This window comes from Pseudopipra pipra, chromosome 23, assembly GCF_036250125.1.
Source record: "Pseudopipra pipra isolate bDixPip1 chromosome 23, bDixPip1.hap1, whole genome shotgun sequence".
NCBI lineage: Eukaryota > Metazoa > Chordata > Aves > Passeriformes > Pipridae > Pseudopipra > Pseudopipra pipra.
The window spans coordinates 5,078,631-5,090,942 of NC_087571.1; positions in this window are offsets into that span (position 1 = coordinate 5,078,631).

The following is a 12,312-nucleotide window of genomic DNA, read 5'->3' on the forward strand; positions in this document are numbered from 1 at the left end:
AGAAAATCTAACACTGTCAGGCAGCAGGAGAGAGCTGCTTGCCTCTGATGTCTGGAAAACTCGCAGGAGAAGCACTGCAGCAGGGACTGACACTGGATCAGAGCAGCCCAGGAATGTGCCTCCTCCCGGGGAAAGGCACTAACAGCTCCACGGATTTCTCACTCAATAAATCCCAGCCCTCTTGCCAGGCAGGCAGGAGTTTGTACCTTTGCAGAGTGGAATTAGCTGATCAGGTGAAGGCAGACAAGAAGAGCTCACACCCATCCCTGGGAAAGGAAGGAAATTGCAGCAGGAAAATGTAAATGTGGTGCCCGTATTTCATAACTGCCACAAAACTGAACCAGGGAATCTGGGCCAGCCAACATCTGTCCCTGGCAAAGTAATCAGGAAAGCTGATATATGATTGGATTGATAAAGAATTAAAGGGGAGAAATATAATTAACACCAGTCAACATGGCTTTATGGAAAATAGGTCTTGTCAGTCAAATCTGATTTCATTCTTTGATGAGATTACAAGTTTGGCTGATAAGGGTAACTGCAAAATGTAATATATTTAGCTGTTGTAAGAGGTTTGACTTTGTATCTCACAACCTTCTGATTAAAAAATTAACGTTATATTATATCAGTAAAGCGCGGGGTAAATGGATTAAGAATCATATTTCTGATGGAAGGGGCTGCCCATGGAGGAGAGAGGCACAAGTGGAACTTCTAACACATTTGCAGCCTTGGACTCAATTTCCCTCAGCAATCTTGATAGGAAGAATTAAATTAATCCTGATGAAATTCGCAGAAAGCCCAAAGATCTGAGGAGAGGTGCACGGCAATAAAAGGGGGAAAATTGCTCTGGAAAAGAGCTGGAGCACTGGGGAAGCAGCACTGGACAGGGAATGGTGTGTCTGGGCAGCGAGCAGGGACAGGAGGCAGAGGAGGACCAACATCTGGTGTGACAGTTCCTGGCTGCACGGGCAGAGAGGGAATTCCTCTGCTGGATATGGCTCCAATCTGCTTCCCACCCTGCTCTCCAAAGGATGCTGCATCATCTTCCTGCTGGGAAAACGTGCCTGCAGCAAGCACCCATACAGCAGGAATTCACTGCAGTGGGATCAGTGTCTGGACAGGGCTTTTTCTGGAAAAGTCCTGTGAGGAGAGGCTGAGGGAGCTGGGGGGGCTCAGCCTGGAGAGGAGGAGGCTCAGGGGAGACCTCCTCACTCTCTGCAACTCCCTGACAGGAGGGGGGAGCCAGGGGGGGGTTGGTCTCTTTTCCCAGGCAAGAGGGCTGGGTCTGGAGCTGTACCAGGGGAGGTTTAGGTTGGACATTAGAAAGAATTTCTTTCCAGAGAGGGTGCTCAGCCATTGGAATGGGCTGCCCAGGGAAGGGGTGGATTCTCCATCCCTGGAGGTGTTTAAGGGCAGACTGGATGTGGCATCAGTGCCATGGGCTGGGAACCACAGCGGGGTTGGATCAAGGGTTGGACTTGATGATCTCAGAGGTCCCTTCCAACCCAGCTGATTCTGTGATTCTAAGACCAAAGGCAAAGGCAGGACATGCTGAGAGCACTGATCCACTGCTCCCTGGAGGGTGGCCAGAAAGAGCTCCATGCTTTCAGCTTATCAAACACAGATTGGGAAGGGACCCGACTGGAAGAGATAAAAGCCTTTGTGAGGAGACAATAGCAGGTACTAAAGGCCTTGTTAATCTGCCAAAGGAAAGAAAAAGAAAAAAAAAAAAGACAGAAAAACAACCCAATGACTGCAAGATGAAGCCAAAGAAACTCAAATGAGAAATTAGGCCCAAATACCTGACTGCCAGGTGATTAAATACTGAAAACCACTGAAATTCTCAAGTTCCAGACACACTTAGTGTTTTCTGGAAGGGCTGCTTAACCAACAAAACTGACTTCAACCCCGAACTGAGGTAATCCTCAACTAGACAACCCTGCCTGTGCTGTCATCCTGTTCAGCATCAACCTTTACAAGCTCCTGGTCTCCAACACTCCTACTTCTTTACCATGTTCTACACAGAACTCCGACTACCAGATCTCCTGGGCAATGAATTTATTATCCCCCTACCTGCCTGAAAAGAACTCACAGCCCTCATAATAATACTTTACATCTCTCCAGGGTTTTCCCTTTAAGGATCTCAGAGAGCTCTGCAAATAAATTGTGTTCCCACACCTGGTATTCCTTTCCATCACCCAGACATGGAAGGAGGCTGAGATGACATGGGATGCTTTGTTGGACATTGTATCAGCTGTACACAAGCTTTTGCTTTCTCAAACCAGGCTGCCTCACGCAGATGAGGACATGGAGATGTTTTCCATCCTTGCTCTGCTGCCTTTTCCTCCAACACTCATCCATCCATCAACTGGGAGGAAACTTTGATTAAAAATTAGGTAGAGATGCCTTTCAATAAAGCAGAAACTCGGTTTTGACACTGTTAGGAAGGAACACCTTCATTTTTCATTTGAAGTCAGAACATGACTTTTATACTATTATCTTTTCAAGGCAAAATTGAAAAGAAATATTGCAGGCGGCCCAAAACAATGTTTCTTTCAAAAAAAAAAAAGTTGTATTTCACAGAAACAAGTAGCATTGGATTCTAATTCGGAATAAAAAGCAGACAACCTCGTGCCCTGTTTTGGGTGGATATTGCAGAGAGAGGAACACAGAGACATCAGCAGACAGGTCAGTAGGCGAACAAGGGACGGGTTATGTTGCAAATGGATTAATAAATATGCAACCAGGAGAAACAGAGGTGAGCAGTGGGTGAGCTGGTGTGAAGGGATGCTCAGATTAACAGCAGCAATTGTGAATGGGAGGTGGGCACACAGGAAGATCAGCAGATATTTCCCTGGGGATGCTCCCCCCGGGGTTTGGGTGCCCACGGGCAGCAGGATTTGGAACCCCCCACCCCGTGGAAGCAGCACAAGCCTTTGCCTGGCTGGTTTTTGTCCCCACCGGCTGGTTTACATTTCCCTGCTTTGGGTTGATTGTTGCCTCTTCTCCCTCAGGGTTCCAGAAAACAATCCTCGCTGGCGTTTCTCCTTTGTGCTCCTGCTCTTTCCACCCCCGCTCCCACCTCCTGCTCCCCAGTCACTTCACACCACAGCCTGATTAGGGTAAATATTGCCACCAAACAGAAGCTGTCTGAGCAGATACCTTTCCATTCACCTTCCCACCAGGAGAGCCTGTAATGAATGAGGAGAAAACGCTGCTGAGGTGTCAGAACAATTTCTATTAAACATAATTTTCTAATGAAAAGGTTATAAGCAGCTGTGTCAGAGCTAATCAAAATTCAATCTCCCAGCCACCGAATAACAATCCTCTTCCAGCAAGTGTGACTGGGAGGGTGGCAAGCCCTGCACAGTGTGGAAAGTGGGAGAGCTCCCACATCCTCACTGGAGCACAGGGAGGGGGAACCGTTTGCCCCTCACCAACCCATCACCCTTCAGGGATGAGTTTTTCCCTGCCACCAGCACATCCCTTAATTTATCCCTCTCGTTTCTTGCTGCCCCTCCTTCCCTCCCACCCTTCTTTCTCCTCTCTGTCTTTCCCAAGCCACTAGAGAGGATTGGAGGCAGGATTACTTATTGATAGCAAGAGCCACCATCCTAAATCCAGTCAGGGATGGTGGCTAATCCCTTTAATGAGTTGCTTTAGCTCTGGCAGCTGAGCTAACCTGCATGTTAACTCCCCAGCTCTCCCTGCACCCCCTCCCAGACACTCCGAGCTTGCAGACCAGGACATCGTCCTCAGCAGTGGGGGAGAAGCCCTAAAGTACTTTTTTATTCCTTCAGCAATATTGAAAACAGTGTCAGAGAGCCCCAAAAGTGCTAGTTATGTCTCTCCAGCACCCAAAGCTGGAATAGGTGGTGTGGGAAGACCCACTTCCCTCTCCAACAAATTTGGGAAATACTATTACAGCATCCAAGGTGAGAGTCTGGAAAGGTGGTGCCTGTTTCCTGCCCAGTCTGTGTTTCCCTGCCAGCAAGGATGGCAGGGATACTGGCAAGGATGCCAGCAAGGATACCAGCAAGGATGGCAGGGATAAAGGGGTTTTTTTCTCCTCCCTTTCCTTATTAAGATGAAGCTGTCACCAGCTTCCCCATTCCACTGGTTTGTTGGGACTTTCAAAGCCTGGAACTGTATTAAATATTCAGTCTACTCCTTTTGGCTACATTTCAGAGCCTGTATCCCTCCCTTTAATTGCTCTGTCAAGAATAGATGAAAGTTTGATACCGAGGCTTTGACTGGGAACAACTCAAACACTTTGGGCTCTGCTGATTTATTTATTTAAAGAAAAAAAAATCAGGATTATTCTGCTTAAATTAGGCCCTATGCAATCGCTAAAGACTTCTTTTTCATTTGTTCTTTTATGCATCCTTCCATTAACTCTGTTCTCTGCTACTTTTTGTTATGCTGAATTTTCTGCCTGCGCTCTCCTTTATCTCTTTCTCTCTCTCTTCTGTCACCAGGTTTACAGGTCCTCTAACACCTCTTCTGGAGCACCACCGTGCCCGGTGCTCTCACGGGAATGCAGAGGGATGTTTCCATCCCAGGAGGCACCTCCCTGGGGCATTGCTCCACCAGCAAGGCAGCAGAAAGCAGAATTTGGAGAGAACGTGGCTGGCAGAGATGAAACAACCGCAGCATCCTCTGCAGAGCTTCAAAGGCTGCCTCTGATTTATAGGCACCCTTAATCTGCACCCACTGCTTGACCCACCTCACCCAACAGGCTGAGTCCCCAGGGCCCTTCCCCTCTTTTTGCCTCTCCTGGGCATCTTTGTTGTCGCTCTGAGCTCTGCTCTCTCCCCCAGCACAAGGTTTTCCACGCTCAGTTCAGCTCTCTCCCGTTGCAGCCTGCAGCTGGAAGGAGACTTTTTTTGTTTTGTTTTGTTTGTTTGGGGCTTTTTCCTTTGCTTTGTCCTGCCGTGGCTGCATCTCAGCTGCTTCTCCACGAGGTCTGGAGCTGGTGGGGGAGCACATCTGTGCCAGGAGCAGGGGGACAGGGTCAGCCCCAGTCCCAGGGTGGCAGCAGCAGCCACTCCAGCTGCGCTGCCCTCCTGCCTCCTCTGATGTAATTACCAGCCCTTTGTTACTGCCTGCAATCACTGCCTGTCTCTGCTTTAATCATCGTCTCCCAGCAATGAGCATTCCTTCTCATTAGGGCCTTAAAACCCTCCATTATAAACATGTAAATGGGATGCAGCGAGGAGGGAAATATTTTACTACTCCAATTTCCTGTTGTGCCACTGCCAGCAAGTCGTGATGTTATTGCTGAGCATCCCCAGCCTGCACCAGCAGCTACAGGGCCTGACCTACACTGTGCTTGCAACCAGCATCCCACAGCACACTGCTATCAAGGTTTTCCAGATTTTTCCTTTGAGGAAAGACTACAGAGACTCTGAGAGCACCAGAGAACCTGATCCCCTTCCCTGATCCAATTGGCAGCACACTCGCAAGGTAAAACCAGGAAACCAGGCTGTGTTTACAGCACAGAAAGTGAAATCTCAATTTCTCTGGCAGCAACATCGAAGGACTTGGACCTCCTCAGTCTTCTGCACTGACAGCAGCTGAGCTCTGCCCTCCTGACCAGGAGGTACCCCCAGACCTACCACAGGCACTCACTGCAATCCATGGATTCTGTCGGCTTCCTTCTCACGTCTGTCCAAGCATCTTCTCTCTGCTCAGAAAGGGCAGGGTCTGGTACTTCAGAGGGATGCTGACCCCTCCTTCCTTTCTGCACACACAGAGTCCTGTCCAGGAGACACTTCACACAAGAAAAACCCTGCTCTGCCCCCCTGCACAACCTCTCTCACACCCAGACAGCAGCAGCACACGAGACAGGTACTGCCAAGGTCCAACCAACAACATTTACAAAGCCAACACCAGCTGTGTTTGCAGGAACACCAGGGGAGAACTTGCTCCAAAAAGCTGCACAGAACCCATGCCACAATTTTTTGTCCTTTTCCCACTTCTGTTCCTGTTTGTTGCAGGGTACAAGGGACACTCGATCTCATCTCTCCAGACTGGTTTTCTGCCTTGTGCATACTAAGGCCTCTGCAAGCAGAACCCCCTGAATACATATAAAATATTCCTCCCCAAGTTGCCTAACAAACCCCTAAAGGCAGAACTTGCAGCCAAGGTGCAGAGGAGAGATAGCAAATCAGGCACTCCAGTGCTTTCAACTCCAATTTCCTTGTCCTACCTCCCGATAAGATGTTGCTGAGACCTCTCCCATTTCTCAGTTCCTCTCCAGCATGTGCATTTGGCACTCCTGAACTTTTTAATTTCATAAACCACCGGTGCTTTGCCTTCCCTTTTGCACCCCTGTGCTTTCTTGGAGCTCTCTAAACCAGGTGCAACCACCTGATAATTCCCTGTAATGTGATCACAGGGCCCCTGTGCCAGAACTGAACCGTGCTGAGCTGCAGCCTCAGCCCAAGAAGACCACTGCTAATAAAAGAGCAGGACAGATGGGACTCAAAGCCCCCTCGAGCCTGAGCTGCATCAAACAACCCCCCTTATTTTGCTGCTCCTCACATCAGCATCCACAGCATCCTCCTGGATGACAAAACCAAGCAAGGCTGCTTACCTGCACTCCCCAGGCTCCACACACCCCATCTCCAAGGGGATTGATGCAGAAATAAAAGCCCTTGACTTGCTGGAGAGGGGTTTATATCCTCTGGGCACCTGAGGAAAGGGCACACTCTATTGCTGCCTCCCTTAAAAAAAAACCACAAAATCCACACTCCTTCTTGCACTCAGGTAATGAGGAGCAGGACCAGGTGGTTGTGCTCCTTCAGTCAAAGGCAGGGAAGTTAAAAGGGGTTAAACAGACTTATGAACACTCTCAGCCCTTTGTGCAAGACCCTGTGCTAAGGGGTAACTCACATCAGATTAAATCCTCTTTAAGAAATGCCCTGGCTTTGCCCCTGGACCTTTCACTTTGTTCCCTTGGAGACAAGCCCTGAAAGCTTCTCTAGCAGCCCTGAGTGCTCTGGTTTGCTGCCTCAGCTGCCATCCACACTGCCCAGTGGCCAAGCTGGGCATGGACAGGGCAGGATAAAACAGGGCAGTTGAGTCCTGCAGCAGAAATACTCCTGTATTAGCAGGTTCCACCCGCATGCAGGCACACAAATCCTCATCCATGTGCTCAATCCTGGTACCACAGCTGGTCAGAGCATCTCTGTCGAGGGCAAAAACATGATCTGGGTGTGCACAAACTGCTCAGGAGCCCTGACACTGGACTGACTTGTAGGGAATGGTTTGGAGTGGAGTTTATAGCCCAAACCAGCCACCTGCCCAGGGACCTGCTGCAAAACTGTCCCATCCATCCCCTTCCAGGCAGAGTTCAATACTTACACTTTCCTATTTATGTCCCCATCCTGTGGTCTTAAAGCATAACCAGCCTTTTCACGAGCTCCCTTTGACTGCAGGGCAAAATCCATGCCTGCTTTTAGGCACAGGAATGCTCTTCCCAGCTGTCCTCCCCAGATAACTTCCTTTTTCCTCAATCAGAAGTTGAAGTTCCCTGCAAGGAGTACATCTCACTCCCCCTTGAAGCCCAAGGATCTGACAAAAAGTGAGTTTAAAAGCAATAAATGCTCAGTGTGTGGTGCTGGCAGTTCTGTCTCTTCCCATGGCCTCAGCTCAGGGTTAGGAGTTATGATGCAAGATTGGGAATATTTAATAACAGGAGGAAGAATTGAAGCAGTTGTAGAGAGAAAGCATCAAACTTACAGTGCTAATTAGGGTTTTAAGGGAGGTTTGCTCTTAACTGGTCATGAATGAACGGGGAGTGGACGAGGGCGGAGCAGAGAGATTCGTGTATGAGTGGGAATTAATAGTTGCAAAGATGAAATTTGGCTTTCTGTTGTGGTTAGGGCTGGGATATGACAAGTCTGCCATCACAGCCTGCCTGATTTCAGCCTGTGTTCTGTATGAGTGGCCAACATTTTAAATTCCCCTTTGTTTCGCTTATTTGGGAGAAGATACATCTCTGGATGCAGAGATTAAAATGGCTTTTTTCCTTGTCACTTTGGGTGCTGATTTTAATCAGGGTTGGTTTGTTGTTTTTTTTTTTTTTTTCCTTCCTCTTTCACAGCTCCATTTCTAAAGAAAAAGAACAGCTCAGAGAGAAATTGGAGCTGCTCCCAGGACAAATGGGCCTGACTGGCAGTGCATAAAATTACCACTGTCTCTTCACCTTGCTTTCTGCAATCCCTTTATTAACTAACTGAATCCGCAGTCATTCTCTCTTTCCCAGCTCATTCATCCTCTTTCTCTCTCTCTAAAAGCTAAAAGGTTCATTATCACATGCTGCTGGGCTGGTAATGCACCCAGATCACGGGGCAGTGCCATTACATGTCCTGCAAGTGCCACCAACCCGGGCTGGTGGCAGGAGGCACATCTGGCCCCGTGGGATGTGCTGGCTCTGGACCTGGGAGCTGCTTTCTCCAGCCACAGAGTTCCACCAGCACCTCCCTCGGGACAGAAAATGGGGCCAGTTCCCATCTGAGCCCCTGAACAGAAGGATTCAGACTCGACCTCCAGCTGTGGGGCAGAGCAAACATCCAGGTTTGGGTTCCAGGAGGGTCATTAGTTTTCACCCAAAGACCAGGGGGAGAAGTGTGTTTGTTTAATGAACTCAGAAGCAATTTGTTCTTCTGCTCAGTGTGTGTTCTGGTGTTTTATAAAGACTTATTTTTTTCCTTCAGTGGGGGTGGGGAACAAAGACTAATAAAATGTGTTAACAACGAGTACCAGCTGTGTGGAGAGGACATGTTAGAGGGGAAGATGATTTGTGGGCTACACTGAAAGAGACTCTGAACACTCAGTCCAAAAACCAGGATGAGGAAGAGCTGACATCACCCCTTCTCAAAAAGGTAGTGGGTTCCTGGCACTTAAATCCTGATTATTAGTGTGTCTCTGTGGTCTGATGGGGCCTGAAGGAGCCCAGACCTCTCCCAGCAGGTGCTGTCTGACACTTTACCTGTTCTGCAAGACCTTTTCTTCCTTGCACTCCCTGGCCCAGCTTCAAGGGGAGGAAAGGAGGCTCTTCCTGCTCTCCTTGTCCCTCCTTGCTTGTGCATTCAAGGATGATGCTCCTGGGCAGCCTCACTCCCTTGGCCACTAGACCACATCCAGGATAAACTATAATTTTTTTACTTCCTTAATATTTTGTAGCTGACACGACAATAAATAACTAAAATATCCATGCTTTTGTTGCAGCAAATATTGTTTTACGGGAGATGAAGGCAGATATGACCCTCAATATACTGCCCTTCACTGTGGTTATTTTCTCTTCTCTCTATTATTTGGTGAAGCTTTCTAGGACCATTTATATTTTTCTGTATATCACTTTAAGATCAGAAAGAGCCTTAAAAAGTAAATTGCATTTTTCTCTCATTGCAGAGCCTTGGATTTCTCGCTCTTCTCTTTGATTTTTCTTTTTTTTCCTAAAGTAAATAAACAAGGAAATTTTTTTTACAGTACTCTCAAGAGGTTACATTCTGGTCATTTCTCTTGGTTGTTTTTCAATGTTCAGTGACAATTATTACTAAAAGAGAACAGTTTTTCCAGCCAAGGCCTAGAATGGAAGCAGTCATGTAAACCATGCTTTCTGAAGGATGAAGCAATTTGGCTGCATCCACCTGTTACAGAAATCCTGGGAACCTCAGTGACCTTGGATGCACTGAGGTTTGCACCATTTCTTCAGCTTCTGCATCCCCTGACACTGCCAGCACTTTAACTCGTGCCTGTTACACCCAGAAGAATGTGCACATAACACCTGCATTTCTGGCAATTCTCACAGCTGCAGGTGTTGCCAACTTCCTCAGCCTTCACCCAGGCAGGCACTGGAGTTTCTCCTGCTGATCCTGCACAGAAACCACACACAACCTGCAATTTCCTCAGCATAATCCAGAGCAGGATGAGACACACAAAGTAGCTCATTCTTCCCCTCTGGAGACAGCCCTAAATTCTGGCTAAGGGAGAGATTGTCCTTTTGGTAACTTCCCCTCATCTCTCATTTTCCCCAGGTTGCTCCTTTCATCTGTTCACACATCCAGGGGGTTGGTTTTAACTGGAAGTTGACAAGTGGGGGGACATGGCCAGCAAACCTCGGCTGGGGGCTCTTGGTCCTGCCCTGAGGGATGCCCAGAGTTTGTCAAAAGCCTTTCTGAGGAATCACAGCCTGAAGAGAAGCTCTGGAGCCTTTCCTGCTTTCCCCCTGTCTGGTCTGAGCTCGTAATGGTCGCCCCATTACTGCTGGTGACAGGCTGGGATAACATTGCCATTTCATTAGCAGGGTATTGTTCAGCAGATTGATGGCTGGCAAGCTGAGAAAAATTGCATCTCCCTCTGCAGCTGCCTGTCTCACAGACAGCATTCATCACAGAGGGAAGGCAGCGAAGGAAAACATCCAGGAGCAACGACTGGATGCATTGACATCCCACCAAAGTCTATGGGTGAGGATCCTGGAGCCCAGCAATTTTCCCTTTGATGCTCCAACCCCAGGAGAACACCTTCCAGGGAAAGTAGAGTGCTGGGTCTGAGCTCACAGAGGCCTCACCTCTCCTCTGTGCCCAGGAATTATTATTAAACAGAGGGTTGCAAAGAAAAGCAAATATTGACATTAAGTAAGAAAGGAAATGTCATTTTGCTTCTGGGTGCTTGAAGAGCGGAGAGAGACGATGAATTGCAGAAGGAAATGAGGCTCTGGAAAGGTTTAGAGAGGTTTAGGTTTGCTCCCCAGGCTTCTCAGCATCTACACAACCTCTTTTTGCTGCAGGAAGAGGGATTTGGGGCTTTCTGCTGGAGAGAGCAAGGCTGCAAATGCAAAGAACAGCGTCAGAGGTAGAAAACAGGCAGAGAAAAGAAGAAAAGTAATCCCACAGAACTATTTTGTGGTTGTGTCTAATCCTCTGTGTTTCTTGACTGTCTTTTGCAGGCTTCTTCCAACAGTGCTGACTGGTTCTCAGGCTGGATGAAGCCAGTTGTCCAACCTCCAGAAGAATTTCTCCCATCTGAGCACCTCCATCCACACTTTCAACACCTCTGCTGACCTGAGAGGGGGGTCTATGTGGTTTTCTACCATGGATTCCTTCCTCTCATGGTGTGTGATCCTGGGAACCTTGCATCATTCTGGCAGTACTGCTGAGCACAAGTTTTCCTGAGCCACTCAACACCCAGCATTCTGCAGCCGGGATATTTCCTAGGAGGGGCACACTCTAATGCTGTGTGTTTGCAGCAAAACAGAAAAAAAAAGCAGATTGTATTAAAGCTGCAGCCTATCCTGCCACTTCTGGGTTACCACCCCAGTTTTGCCTGGCCCTCTGCATCCTCTTGGAGGCAGCTCCTGACGTGGGAGGCCCGGGAGAGCTCCCGACGCGACGGATAAAAAACCGCCTCGCCACTGTACACAAAAAATTAAAACCTCATTTGTGTCTGCTGAGAGAACAAACCACAGCTAATTAAATCCCCTCACAATGGGACGTGTTGTGTGCCAGCGAGGAGCCTCCTCCTTCAAAAGCACAGCTGGGGAGGAGAACAGCCATCCATCCGTGCTGTGCCCCCTCCGGAGCCCTGGGGTGATGGGGCTTGCAGGGCACGGCTGTGCAGCACAGCCCTGGCACATGAGCCAAGGGAGGGTTGGTTTTCTTTGAATTTTATGTCATTTTTCCAGGGAAAAACACACACAGCCACGCAGCAGGAGTGCTCTCCTCTGCTCTCCCCGGGGAGCAGCAGAGCTCCCAGAGATCCTGGGAGGGATGGGGAGTTCCCTCCCTGTGTTTGCAGCAGGGGAGGGGACACAGCCAGGCCACGGGCTCTGTCCTGCTGTCTCTGTCATATAGAAGAAGCCCAGCAATGAGAATTTGTTGTTGTCTAACACCTGTGCCACTGAAACCATACCCATCTCCACCTCTCCTACCTCCTACACTGCCTCCCTCACCAACTTCACAAGTGCTTTGGACAGAGGGTCAGGAATTGCTTTTCTCCCTCTTTTTTCCAGGTTGAAAGCTGAGAAGCACAGAGAAATCTCAATGACAAAACTGAGGCCAAAACATCTGCATCAGTGCCAAGCAGCACCCAAATCTGATCAGAAAATCCTGGGGTTGGAAAAGACCTCCAAGATCATCAAGTCCAACCTGTGATCCATCTCCACTTTCTCCCCCAGCCCAGAGCACTCAGTGCCATGTCCAGTCATTCCCTGGACACCTCCAGGGATGGGAACTCCACCACCTCCCCAGGCAGTGTTTGAAATGCTTGAAAACCCTTTCCATGAAGAAATTCTTCCTGAATGCTCCC